The following is a 14,003-nucleotide window of genomic DNA, read 5'->3' as shown; positions in this document are numbered from 1 at the left end:
GTGATCCCACAGGCTGGTGTGCTTCTTCCATGTGGGCTTTGTTGCTTCTGAGCTTGATGGCTGCTTAAGGATTTGGTGGTTTCTTATTGCTAGCTTGTCAGATTTTCAAACAAGGAAGAAATTAAGATATCTCTTGCTTTTAGGATCTTGGCTCTGCCCTGTTTTAATGTAGTGTGGACCACACACACCATCAGCCCAGCTGGCCAACTTTGGGATAGGTGTGAGATAAGGGGCTTTCAGCCTGGCTATAATTCTGTGGAAACAATGAAGCAACTCCCCAGACTCCAGGAGGAGGAAATAAAACTGAGCCATTAACTTCAAAGCCTCTCAGCTGCCAGACCCCCTCCTCTGACAGACAATGAACAGGAAGGAGACAGACTGGACAGTAAAAAGTGATCAGACAAGCCAGCCGGGGCACTTGTGGGACTCCCAAGCCCAATATACTCCTAGAAGGAAACGCTGTGATAAGGACCTGGGCAGTTGGAGGTTCCTGGACAAATTAAAAATGGATCTCCAGGAAAGCAGTTCAAAGACAGCCCCCCAACAACAACCATGTGAGTGTTGCCTGCTTCCCCAGACATTTTCCAAGACTCCTGCCATGAAACAAAACATGTTCCCTTTCATTGATTATGAAATTCAATATTGTTTAGCTAGCCATTTCTTTGCTCTCCAGCAAGTCAAGGGTTTTAAAACGTGCCTGTAGCTTGTATTGCTTTCCCATACCTGTCCCTTCCCCATCTTTCCAGCGGTGTTGGAGTTTTGCTGAAGAAACAGCTCAAGTGCTGTATAAAAGCAAGCAACCTTTGGTCTATTGAGCTTGTGGCAAATGTTTTTCTTGCAGTGTCTTCACATTTTATGTTAGGGTTTCTCACTGACAGGACATAAACACCCGAGCCTCCTTTAGAAAACAAAAATTCATCTTGCACATTGGCAAAATCCGCGCTGTAGGCTTGCTGCTGTAGGCTTGCATGCTGCCTCAGGCAGAATGAGGGTGTAGTCTCCTCTGGTCACAGCTTCCCCACCCGCCAGTAGTGGTGTTGGGGGGGCGGGCGGCATTTGGAGATGGAGTTGGCTAAACTTCTGAGCATCTGCCCAGCTCGGCCATTCTATGCATGGCTCTAGATCTAGACACTGGGCACCTTGGTCCTGAGTTCAGAGCTCATTTCGAAACACTGTACTTATCACACAGGTCTCTTAACCGGTCTCCCTGTTTCGATCTTCTGTGCTCCATCAGCCTTGCTAAGAGGCAGTTCTGAGTTTTCTGCTCACAGACATTTGAGGCTGCTGCAGTCTATATACTGGACTCCCACAGGCGCCCTGGTGGCATAGTGGATTTCACATTGGGCTGTTACCCAAAAGGTCAGCAGTTCAAAACCACCAGCCCCTATGCAGGAGAAAGATGAGTTACTGGTTCAGAAAATCACAGGGGGCGTGGTCACTTCTACTCTCTGTCCTACAGGGTCACTTTGAGTACAGATTGACTGGGTGCAGTGAGAAGTCTCTGCCCTGGCTCCCCTCACAGATCCGGTCTCATCAACTGCTGCTCCCTGTCAAAATGAGCTGCTGGTCATTTCCCAAATATTCTTGGTCTGGCCATTGACTTTGCTGGGAATGCCGCCACATTCCACAAGGAAAAATCTCAAGTAACTTTCAATGATCAGCTAAGCACCACCTCCTCCATTAAAACTTTGGTGACTATTATGGAATCCAGAGGAATTTTCCTGTCCTCTGAAATATAGTGTTTACATGTCCTGTTACTGGGTGCCATCGGACTGCCTCCAGCTCCTCGCCACCCCGTGTACAACAGAACGCAACACCGCCTAGTCCCGCACCCGCTTCACCATGAGGGTTCTGTTTGAGCCCACTGTGGCAGCCTGTGGGTCAATCCATCTCATCAATAGCCTTCCTCTTTTTTGCTGCCCCTCCACTTTACCAAACATGATGCCCTTTCCCAGGGGCTGGTCTCTCCTGATAACAGTCTAACGGCTGTGAGGGGAAGTCCCTTCATCCAGCCATCTAAGCAGAATTCTCATACTTCTTCCAAAACAGATACTTGTTCTTCTGGCAGTGCATGCTGCCCTTATTACTCTGCCAACACCATATCTGAAATGCATCGGTTCTTCTCCAGCGTTCCCTAGTCATAGTTATTGATAGGCATAGCTGATTTCTTGAACAGAGTATACAAACCTCCGAGGTGTTATGGCAAGCCACTTCACTAGGGAGTGCAAACTTGCAGCCCTCTTTATTTTCAGAATTGAGACATTTCCCATAAAAATCCTGATTTGCATCTTTTCTTGAGAAATCAAATCTGGTCCAAATTCCTACAACGCAAACTCAAAAACCAAATCCATGGCAATTGAGTGGATTCTGATGCCTGGTGACCTTACAGGGCAAGGGTAAATAAACTTTAGGGATGCAGCCACAGCCATTTGTTTACATACCTGCTTACACACCTGTAGCTGCTTTCTTTCTATGGTGGCCAAGTAGTTAAGTGCTCAGTTGAGTAGTTGTGTGAGTCACAAGGATGCCTGGTGGCACCATAGTTAGTGGCACCATAGTTAAGCACTCAGCTGCTAACCAAAAGTTGGCAGTTCAAACCCACCGGCTGCTCCATACGAAAACGTTGAGGCTGTCTGCTGCTGTATAGATCCCAGCCCTGGGCATTCTGTGGGACATTTCAACCCCATAGGGTTGCTATGAGTCCATTGAACCCAACAGTGGTGGGTTATAGAGTTCACGGAGTCTGTTAACTAACTAGTCCTTTGCCAAAAAACAAAAATGAAAAAAACTGTCTGCTGGCTAGGCACTGACCTCTGGAATTCAGAGGCTGCTCCCCTCCAATGGAGCATGCGCTCTCCAGTTCACTCCAGGACCAGCACCCACCTCAACCTGACAAACCCAGCAGGCTCAAGTATGTAGTGTGCCTTCCAAAGCCTTTGAGCCATTCAAGTTTTGATTCCTCTTAATCCTCTAAATAATACCAAAATACAACAAGAAAGCTATTAGGTTATCCAACAAGACAATCTCTTTTATAAAATACCTAAGAAATTATAATAAGGCTCCATTCCCATGACTTATCATAAGTTGGTTCTGACAAAAACTGAATACCTGCTTTTTGTTTTCATTACTTTTATTATTGGTATCTTTATAAATATGTCCGATCTTTGTCATTGAGGAATGGAGCCTTATCTAAAAACGTCCCAACCCCAAACCCAAATCACTGCCATCCAGTCGACGCTGCTTCATAGCAACCCTGTAGCACAGGGTAGAACTTGTTTCTGGGTTGGTTAACCCTGGTTCTTGCTTCACAACGCTGAAAGAATTCTCACAACAGAAGCACTTTTGTAAATCCAAGTAACTCTTATGGAGGAAAGGGAAATTTCAAGTCTCAAAAAGTACACACTATCTCTGGAAAGCATGCAGGCCATGCGGGAACTAAGCAAAAGTTCGCAACCGAAGATGGCCACTTCAGGGGGGCAAGAAAAAACACGTCAAAGGAATGCCAGAACAGGAACGCGCAGCCTGTGTGTACGTGCACAGTCAAGTGTGTGGAACCAAGAGCAGGAAAGCCCGAGAGACCGACAGCCCCTCTGGCCCTACCTTTACCCCCTCCCACAGTACTGGAGGGGCCTGTTTGAGGATAGAGGTCAGGTGCAACTGCATGATGTCACGTCTCTGGTACCTGGGGGGTTTCCCATCAGTGTCTAATGTGCCCTATTTCTTTCCACCCCCTTGTTATAGCATTTGGTGGATACAACCCCTCTTGATACCTAATCTAAGTCATTGGGAGGACACTGGGCAGAGACAGTCGTTCGGGCTAGATGGACAAGAAGTGGGGCTTCAGGCCCACTTCCTTCCTGCTGTCTTGGAGGGGTTGTTATGCACTTAGGGGCCCATGGTGGATGGGGCCGAGGTGAATCCGATCTTGGTGATCCTGAGAATGGCCATCTTGGCTGAGTATCATTAGTAATCTGACGACTTCCAGAAGAGACAAAACAGGTGAACCGTTTGGGTAAGGCTCTGGCATGAGCTATGGGATGGCAGTGCCGATGAAAGCGTGGGATAGTCTCGCACTGGAAGATTCCAAAGAAATCCCAGGCGGTGTTAACATGGATTGACAGGCACAGCCTGCAAGCTTACTTTAAACCCAGGAATTGTGTCATAGCATACACTAGCTTAAAGACTCGCGGGTTTGAGGTTAAGGTCTTCTACAGAGCACTTACCTGTCTCAGGGTGCCCACGAAACGCCATCTGAAGGTCCAAATGCGTACTGCCCTTGCTCCATTTATCTGCATCTGAGGGAGCCAGTTCCAATGGTTTGCACAGCTTTACCTGTGAATGGGTGAATGGGGGGACGGGGGTCCATGCCCTCTGTCCTGGAACTTTAACGGCAGCAGGGGTAGAGAGAATTATTGGGACAACCCCCTTCCAGACCGGCTGAAGCTAGGAATTAGGGAACCCATCCTTCCAAGTTTTTGTAAGAAGTAGGTCTCCAGGAAGGCACAAGGGGGATGGTTTTCTTCCCCTTGGGCCTGGATAAGCCCATATTGATGGAATGCCTCTTGGCATTGGGCTACTCTGATGGCATGCTGCGGTATTAAGGACACTTCAGAATGTATAGCCGGCTCTGTTACACAGAAAGGCCGCCCATCTAAAACTTCATAGGGGCTTAAACGTGTAGGGTGCTATGGGGCAATTCCGAGATGGAACAGAGTTCATGGCAGCGCATCTTTCCAGTTCATCTGAGTCTCCTGTGTCAATTTCCTGTGGGTTGGTTTTAAGTGTGGGTTAATTCTCTCTCCTTGCCCTGAGGAGTGTGGTCTCCAAGCACAGTGGAGACAATAAGCTATGCTCCGGTGTCAAGCTACTGCTTGGAGTCTGAGGAAAGAGGTTAGGAGCGAGTAGACAGCACCAAGTAGGAAAAAAATGTACTGGCCTCCCTGCCAACATCCATGCACAACCAGGGCTCCAGACCAGTGGCAGCAATCTGGCTGCTTCGTCTTCAGTTAGCAGTTGCAGACTCGCCAGGGCCAGCAGACCACTCTCCCCGTGGGTTTTCCCCATAAGACAGAGGGCTACCAGTGGCCAGTTCATTTACAACGATAGCATGGCCCTCGTGGCGGTCTATTAGTAGTATTAGGGCAGTCCTTTGCCCCATGGCCTACATGCCAACACACATAGCGCTCTTTACCCTGTGCAGGGGTCTATGCAACCTGGGAGGCAGTAGACAGGCACTCGTTAGCTATGGCAGCCAGTACCTGGGCATGCCTAGCAGCTTTCCTTTTCTCCTTCTCCTGAGCCTCTTGCTCCCTGTCCATATTGTAAAAGGTAGCATTGGCAATAGATAAACATGTAGAAATTTCTTAACTTCCTTTAGTACGCGCTCTTTCTCAAAATCGTTCAGTCTGTCCTAGAATTATCATTACATCCTTCCAGGCCATGTCATAGGCCAGGGTGAGTGAGGTGCCGAAAGATATCTATGTACTATTCTAGGTTATCTGAGTAGCTGCCTAGGTTACTCTTAATCTGCTTGAGTTCAATTAGGGTGAAAGGCTTATGAATCAATAGAGAACCAAGTTAATTCTACGGCCACCTCTACGAAAGGCAGAACTTTGGCGGGGCCCTCTTCCTTCTCGGTTTCTATAGGTTCAGTATCAGAGGGCAGCAGAGCTGGGTCCTTTATAGGGCCATTGGTACATTTGGAACAAAGGTCTTTACTGTTTCCCAAGAGGAAAAATACCTGGACATAAGGGACTTCAGCCCACTCTCCCATTCCCTTACAGGAAGGCTCTAACTATATTAGAGTAGGAGGGAGAGTGTGCCATGCCTTGGCCAGGATTCCCTTTCACCTAAAATGTACTGGGACCAGACAGAATAGTAAAAGACATTAGTTTCTGTTTCTTTACCATCTGTGGGTCAAATCCAGACCAATTAGACAGGATGCAGCACAAAAGCGTTCCCCTGGGAATGGACTCCTGGTTGCCCATCTAGAAAACACACAGCAAAAGGTTAGAGTGCCCGGCATCCTGGGGTCTTTAACCAGAGGTTCCAGTGCTCTGGAACCTGAGAGCCTCAGACAGATGTCTCTGTTCTTGGCAGCGTTGGGGCCCAGCCTTGAACTGTTGGCCAGACCCAGCACATTTTCTGGACAGCAAGCCAGGCATTAGAGGACCACCTGGTGGCTTCAGTACCTGTCTAATGGCTCATTCTGAGTGCAGTCAACTCTAGAGAAATTGGGATCCTTGGCTTTGTATTCATTAACCCAATGGAATTGTACCAAGGATGTAAATAGCCCAATGTATGGGCCCTTTCATTGTGTGGAGGCAGGAGGCACAGGTTGTGCTTAAGAAGCCTCTTTAGTGGTCTTGGCAAAGACAGGGTGAGCAATTATTCAGTGACCTAACTTCCAAATGCCTTTTGGCCAATGCGTGGCAAAAATAAAAACAAACAGGGAAACAAAGACCAAAAACCAAAACAGAGTTGAACTCCTGAAAACCAAGGCACTCCCTTGCACCCAGCTTATCTACAAAGTGGAGGAAGGGTGCTTGGAGAAACTGGAGGGGGCTGGCTTAGAGGAACCGGAAGTCCAGCCCCTAGGATCATGTAGTTGGACCAGTGGGTGGATCTAGAAGCCGTCTTGGCAATAAGTCAGCAGAGGGTCACATGTTCAGCTATCCTGCAAAATACACAAGACAGAAAGAGTCCTCTAATGAAATGTTGACATTGGTGTTGATCTTGTCAGTTGTGGTTATATCTCTCCTCATGGAAAGCTCTGGATCATCTAGATCGAGGATCAGGAAACTGGCTCTCACGCCATATGCAGCTCTTTTGGTACATAGATGTGGCTCTGAAGTAAAATCGAAAATGAAAATAAGATGATCACAGTTTCTTTTCTTTTTAAATGATTTTTAAAAATCATTTTATTGGGGGCTTTTACCGCTCTTTTCACGCTCCATCCATCTATCCATGGTGTCAAGTACATTTGTACATATGTTGCCATCATCATTTTCAAAATGTTTTCTTTCTACTTGAGCCCTTGGTATCAGCTCATTTTTCATCAGTTTCATTTAAAGGATATTATTCAGATAATGGTGATTTAATTTGTTTTTAAAAATATACTTAAGGCCCTCGAATAATCTCTAAATTGTTGTGAGGGACAAGATTGGCTCTTCCATCTCAAAAGTTTGCCAACCCCAATCTTATTCCTGGGAACGAGGTTAGCATTTCTAGTGAGTAAGAATGTCAATATAGCGCTTTCTTTTCCTTTCTTCATGTAGTTTGTGGTAGCATCTCCTCGCTTCCCCAAATCTGCCTACCAACGGCAGCAAAACAGTCAGTGACGGGCACCACACGTTCAAGCTGCTGAAGCCCCTAACTTACGTTAGAAGAAACCCCAGTGAACCTCTCATCGTAAAGTTATTTTTTGACAACGCCTCTCCTTCCCTGTCCTCATTATTGTTTTTTCTTCAACAGGTCTTCTCTTCAAAACTCATTAAGTCTTTATCTTTCTGACGTGTACGAGCTGCTCCCCATCAGCGCTAACAAGTGCTAAATTCAGCATGCTGGCCACATGGCTGACGCTTCCACTTGCTCTCCCATCATATTACGCTGAGCAGATTCTTGGAGCATGTTCACATAACACATTTCAATGGCCGTATGACACTCGAGTTGAACATTCCCAGCTGTCTATGAGCTTCACTCCCAGCACTTGACATCAACGTCATTGAAGACCAGCCATGCCTGCTGCACGGCACTGTTTGTTCTGAAATCACAAACCTGCACATCTGTGAGTGAACATTTCAGAATGATAACATCGGCAAACTGCATGCTGCAACATTATGTGTGCTACAGGTAACTATTGACAAAGACAAAAACAACAAAATTTGACAGTAATAAATAGACTATGATGTAAGTCAGAGAATACTTGTGATGGTTAGGATTTTGGGGTGCCTACATGGCTCCTGTAGGAACCTGTGGGAGGAGTTTAACCTGTCAATCAGGTCTCAGCTTTATTGGAGAACTACCGAGATAAGTAGCTCGCTGGAGGCTGGCCACACTCACTCTCCCTGCTTCATCTTCCTGTTGGAGAGCTACTTCAAGCCACACTGACAGCAGAGCCCTGGAGATGTGTCCACCACCATTGGATCTACAAGACTTTGCATCCACCGGCCTATGATCTTTCTGCAGTCCAAATCATTGCATGTGGCTGCATGAGTCTGAAAAAGGGTTTATGGACTACTTACAGAGTAGTGTCAGACTTATGGACTTGATCTGGCAGGGATATTTTCATAAGATACAATTACTCTTTAATATAAAATTTTTTCTTATGTATATGAATGTCTCTGGATTTGTTTCTCTAGTCAGCCCAGTCTAACACACCCTAACACTAAATTTGAGTTCAAGTCTAGTATTATTCCTCTAACTCTAGCTACTGATGAAGTAAATTCTTTGGCTCTAAATTCAGATTGTACCACCCATGAACTGGGTAGCCCCAGTAAGCAAGATTCAGTCTTGGTTTCCTCATCTTAAAAATGAGGATAATAAAAATACCTACACTTTGAAGAGATAAAGTTCATTCAACTAATATTTTTTGAGAGCTATTATCTGTGCCTAAATCACTGTCTCAACATCTCCTATGGGGGAAACGTCTATTAGGACAGACCGTCAATAAAAACAAGTATGCACAAGAGAATAGTAAGAATTAAAAAATAGGCTTGAACGAGTGAGCGATGAAGGCCAGACTACACCGAGATGACAGGGCTTGGCTTAGAGCTGAATGATAAGAAGACGGCAGTCATGTCTGGACCTGGGGAAAGGAAGATCTTGGTGGAGGGAATAACTGGTAAGAAACCCTACGGCCCAAGTGCATTTGTATATTCAGGAAGAGAAAGGTCAGTGGACCTAGAGTCTAGTGAGTAAGGAGATAAGGTGGAAGGGAAGGCAGTTCATGAAGAGCAGTGTGAACTAGATACAATGGTTTGAGACGTTATTCTCAGTGCTGTACTATGAAAAAGAGTAACATGAGTTGAACTACATTTTCATAATGTTGTGTGAGAGTGGGCTACTGGGGGTGAGTGGAAGCAGCATGGCTATTTAGGAAGCTACTACAAGGGATGCTGTTGGCTTGGACCAGTAACAACGAGAGTGGAGAGAAGAAGCCACTTTGGGAGATGTTTTGTAAAGAATGGTCCAAATAGTTAATGTACTACTCTGCTAACCAAAAGGTTAGCGCTGGCGTCCAGCTGGAGGCACCTCCTAAGAAAGTGTTAATGGTCTGCTTCTGGAAAGCCAGCCATTGAAGAGACACTGTGATGCTCCGTTCAACTCTGACACACACGACACTGCTAGGGGTCAGAGCTGACTCCATGAGAACCGGGTGGTCGTTTTTAATACAAACAAGTCCCAGGTGGTGGTGGTGGTGGGGCTGATCTGGTGATCTCACTTGAGAACCGTGTCTCTTGTCCACTCATCCAGCCCCTCTTCAAGGATATTAATTCACACCTTCTCCTCCTTTTCATCCTCTCCCAACATCTTTTCCTGTGACACCAGGAGCAACCACAGAGAACCACTGGACGCTTCCTCTTCGGATGTCCTCACCTTTCTGTACCTGCGCTTGTGGGGCCACCTTCCTTCCCCTTACTGCAAGCAGCCTCAGCTCATTCCCCTCCCTTAACAAGTATGCTGTAACTTCCCCAAGCTTAAAAGTCGCTCACTTCCCGGTAAGATCCTCCTTTACTTAATAATCCCCAGCTTTACAAAAATAACTGCCCCAAACAGTTGTCTATACTTCTTGTATCTAATGATACCTATTGTCTCTTGAAGGAGCCCTGGGGGCGTAAGGGTTACATATAGGTCTGCCTTCCACAAGATCAGCAGTTCAAAACCACCAGCTGCTTCAAGGAAGAAAGAGGAGTCTTTCTTCTCCTATAAAGAGTGACAGTCTCCCCCAAATCCATCTGCAGAGTATTTAGTCAGATTAAGCCACTGGCAGATCCCCTCCAGCCACAGGCAAACATTAATCATAGCCCTCCTCTCAAACATAGATCATTGTAATCCTGATTATACTGGCTCAAGCTTGACACGGGGTCAGCTGACCTCCCTCGAGACCCAACCTGATTTTGTCCTAGGTGCAATGGTCTCTGGCTTGTTCCATGACACAATTTTCTTCCCTGGCTTTTCAAATATGATGGCGGTCTTTACTTTTTTACTCATTGTATTTTTTTTAATTAAAAGATCATTTTATTGGGGACTCTTAAAACTCTTGTCACAATCCATACATCACTTGCATCAGGCACATTTGTACATATGTTGCCTTCATTCTTTTCTAGATATTTACTTTCTATTGAGCCCTTGGTATCAGCTCCTCTTTTTTTCCCCCTTACCCCCCTCATAACCCCTTAATAGAGGTTGTACATTGTTGTTATTTTCATATCTCACACCGACTGCTGTCTCCCCCCATATTTTCTGTTGTTCTTCCCCCTGGAAAAGGGTGTTTGGTTATGTGTCGATCATTGTGATTGGTTACCCTTTCTCCCTTCCTCTCCCCCTGCCCTTCTGGTAACACTATTCCTACTCCTGTTCCTGGATTCTGTGTGTCGTGAGCTCCCATCCCTTTCTATACCTGTGTACATGTTCCGGTCTAGTCTGAATTGAGAAGCAGCACTGGGGGCATGGTAATGGGGGGTGAGGAAGCTTCAAGGAACAAGAGGAATAGAGTGTGTTTCATCGATGCCTTACTGCACCCTGGTTGACTCATCCCTTCCCTGTGGCCCCTCTGTGGGAGAATTCTTCCATTGTCTACAGATGGGCTTTGTATCTCTGCTCCAACTCCCTTGTATTTTTATATTAGTATTGTCTTATTCTTTAAAAAAAAAGGAGTTATAGTCTTGAAAACTCACAGGGGCAGTTCTATCCTGCCCTATATGGTCACAATGAGTCAACATCGACTCCATGGCCATGAATTTGGTTTTTGGTGTATTGTCTTTTGACCCTTCTCCAGTCATGTTTCCATCCCACGTCACCCCAGCTACCTTATTCAAGGCATCTGTGTGCTCGTCTTACAAAAGTCAGTGGGCAACGAGCGGTCTTGATCTCACCTTCCATTTGCGTCATTGGAAATGACTGATCACACCTGCTTTCAGTTTCATCAGCTTCCCTTGACTATCAAGGACCCCAGTCTTTGCTTTTATCCTGCCTCTGTAGCTAATATTTCTTAGATTTGTTATTGGTCCTTCCCCATTTGCCATACTCTAGTGGACCTAGTGCTTCCAATTTCCACATCTTGATCTGCATCCACTCCCTGCTTATTACATCTGGGAGTATGACTTCAAATGCAGTCTGTCTTAGTTCCTAGTGATGGTTTTTGGTTTATTGTCTTTTGACATACCACAAGAGGGTGGCTCGAAAGAACAGAAATTTATTTTTTCTCGGTGCTGGAGGCTAGAAGTCCAAGCCAAGGTCTGAGTCCCATGAATTCCTCCCTTGTTGGGAACCTCAGGCATCCCCTGGTTTCTGGGTGGTCCTCACTAGACTGCTGTCTCCTCCAGTATGTGCATATATCTGCTCTGTTTATAAATCAGGAGTGATCAGGTTTCAGATACACCAAACTCTTGTCCGGCCTCATTAACAAAGCGAAAGACATCCTATGTCCATACGGGTTTACATTCTGCAGTGCAGTGAATTACTTGATATTGTGTGTCGTCAGTCTTTGTAACTCCTATAAAATGACTATGCGGGGTGCTTCCTGTCCACCAACAGGAAAGCATAACTACCAATGAGCCCATGACAATGGATAGCAACCCTCTAGGACAGGATAGAACTGCCTCTGTGAGTCTCTGAGATGGTAACTCTTTACGAGAGTAGAAAGCCTCATCTTTCTCCCAAGGAATGGCTGGTGGTTTCAAACTGTGGACCTTGCCTATAGCAGCCCAACACATAACCATGAAGCTGCCAGGTCTCCTTCAAGGGGATAGATAGGTTGCTAATAATGTCAATAAGGGGCATGACACACTCTTGGATGGGACCAGGTAAATAAACTATAAGGAGTCCTAGTGTGGGTATTGGTCAGTTTTACCACCTCACCAGGTGCCCACAGCAAGCAAGCAAGAAAAGCCGGGAGTGAGTGTGCTGTGAGATCCCTGCACTGAACCTCCTTAATCCAGGAGACAGAGAGAGGTGACACCAGAGATGGTGAAAGACAGTGGCAGAGAAATGGTAAGGGCAGAGGCTGCAGAATCAGAATGAGACAAGTCTTGTGGGCTTCTTGGACCAAGGAGTAAGAAAGCTGAGTGCCTCCAAATTGGAAGCTTGCTGGCGGAGTAGCACTAAGCTACCAGGGCTCCTTCAAGGGATAGATAGGATGAACACTTATGGGCAGAGCTGAAGGAACTTTCTTACACTTGCCCGAGCAGGATGAGGGCCAGGTGAGGAGCCGGGCTGAAGGCCTGAGGACCAGAGAGAGGAGTTCCTTCAGGTGTTGCTGTCCTGACCGAAGAACTGTATCTTGAGCATTCCAAAACCTGGAGACTTCTGAAATCTGTTCGTTTCTCGAATACATACCTGTAATTGTGAGTGTTGTCTGTGAATTCTGTGCGGCCATTGGACTGCATGATCAAAGCCAACAGAGTAAGTACCACTGTAGGGAGGATTAGTATTGAAAGCCATAAGATGGTTGGATGGTAGAGATGCCTCATAGGAACCTGTGGGAAACTGAGAACTGGGAAGTGAGTATGTGTGGACAAATTCTCTATGTTCAAAATTGAGAATCTGGGCAGCAAACTATGGTGGAAGAAGGCCTTCACACTGTGAGTTGGCAATGAACCCATCATATTCTCCTAACTAAAAGTTATTCCCCACAATGCAGCACCCCATCCGACCCACTCCCCACCGCCATTATAATGCCTGTCTTAAGATGCTCCCTACAAGCTCACGATTGCTTACCATACGCTTGAAGGTTACCTGCCTGGAGGTTGTCTCTTGTTGAGAGCAATCATACCTTATTGTCCGCCCCACCCTAGGTACAGCCAATTTCCTTCTGATAAGGATCATAGATTGCTCCCCTGGAGAAGAGCTAAAGGACATCTAAGGTCAAGTCAGCTCAGGGACAGTCAAGGTTAAGCCAACATCTTAACTCTAGAACTGCCCACTTTGTTATGTATGTGCCTTCCTGTCACGTGTATGCCCCTAGAACCTCCCCTTCCTGTTATGTATGTGCTTACCAGGCCTTTCTAGCCCAAGGCTATATAATCCTGTTGGAGAATACATTTGCTCTCTCTCTGGTTCTGGTCTCCATGTAAGGCGTGAGCCCTTGTATTTCTTGTCTGATGTTTCTTTAATTTACTATTTAGTTGCACAACCGCCCCTTAGGGCTCATTCGGCTGTGGAGGCTGGTCTCCCAAAAGAACCAGCCTGGGGTAATGCTTAATGGTGATTCTCATCTCCCTTCTTGTGAACTTATAGGAGGTTATAAGCCACTCCCATACGATTTTACACATCCACAGGTATATTTTCTTTTTTCTGTGCTGTCCAGTTCGTTCTGAAGAGAAGCACCTATGTACAACTGGACAAAATATTTGCCCAAGCCTGCATCATCTTTGCAAATATTGTTGCTTGAGCTCATTGTTGCAGTCACAATGCTAATCCATCTCAGCGAGAGTCTCCTTTTTGTTGACCCCATACTTTTTCGAGTATGATTCTTCCCCAGGGACTGGTCCCTTATGATATGTCTAAAGGAAGTGAGAAGGCTTGCCATCCTCCTTCTAAGGAGCATCTATTCCACTTCTTTGAAGAACAATCTGGAAGTCCATGACATGTCCATTATTCTTCACCAACACTATAAGTCAACAGCATCAATTATTCACTGTCTAGTTTTCATATGCAAATAAGGCATTTGAACATACTCTGGCTCCGGACTTGCATATCTTAGACCTCAAAATGACCTCTCTTTTCTTTAATGTCTTAAATAGGTCTTTTGCAGCAAGTTGCCCAATGCAATCTGTTGTTTG

The sequence above is a fragment of the Echinops telfairi genome, unplaced genomic scaffold (assembly GCF_000313985.2).
Source record: "Echinops telfairi isolate 266 unplaced genomic scaffold, ASM31398v2 ScPeMD7_7469;HRSCAF=8507_0, whole genome shotgun sequence".
In the NCBI taxonomy this organism is placed as follows: Eukaryota; Metazoa; Chordata; class Mammalia; order Afrosoricida; family Tenrecidae; genus Echinops; species Echinops telfairi.
This window is presented reverse-complemented; position numbering follows the sequence as displayed.